Raw genomic sequence first — 876 nt, 5'->3', positions numbered from 1 at the left:
CCCCTGTATATAGCCCAGCACATTAACTCTGTATAGGTACCCCCTGTATATAGCCCAGCACATTAACTCTGTATAGGTACCCCCTGTATATAGCCTCGTATTGTTATTTTATTGTTACTTTTTATAATTTTTTACTTTAGTTTATTAGGTAAATTTTTTCTTAAGTCTTTCTTGAACTGCGCTGTTGGTTAAGGGCTTGTATATAAGCATTTCATGGTAAGGTACACCTGTTGTATTTGGCGCAGGTGACAAATAAAGTTTGATTTGATTTGCGAGGAATAGGTCAAATGCTTGGCTTTACAGTTCCCACTGCAAGAATTACAGGTCCCATAGTAAATGGGAAATATTTCAATCTTGAAAAGGTGAAATCCACAGAAAGTGCAATATCAGTTGAGCTCAGCCAGATACAGTAGTATTGTATGGTTTATCCAGACCATTCCATACCTTTATAATCTCACATAAAACGCAGCTGCACATGAGGGCTACTTGCKGTTGTTGTTTTACATTTCCTCCAAGAATCAACAGATCCCTTTTCTATTCAACGTGTGGCACACCTTAACATTAGATRCATTTGGTAATACAGACATAATATAATATAATAACACCTAAATATTAGACAATTGTTGATGAAGCCTCCTCTTTTATTTCAGAGAAATATAAAACATATTTTGATTTGCATGCAAATATTATGATAATATTTGTGCCAGCAATATGTAGATGCWCAAAGTAGCTCAGTCCACAATACAAACAGAAATATTTAAATATGGTTGAAACAGAGCAACTAATGCGTAATAAACATGTTATAAAACCATGACTCATTTGTAATAATCTCCCAGATCATTACCAGGCAGGCTGGCCTCACCCCTCCTCCCAGAT

Source organism: Salvelinus sp. IW2-2015, unplaced genomic scaffold (assembly GCF_002910315.2).
Source record: "Salvelinus sp. IW2-2015 unplaced genomic scaffold, ASM291031v2 Un_scaffold2321, whole genome shotgun sequence".
NCBI lineage: Eukaryota > Metazoa > Chordata > Actinopteri > Salmoniformes > Salmonidae > Salvelinus > Salvelinus sp. IW2-2015.
This window is presented reverse-complemented; position numbering follows the sequence as displayed.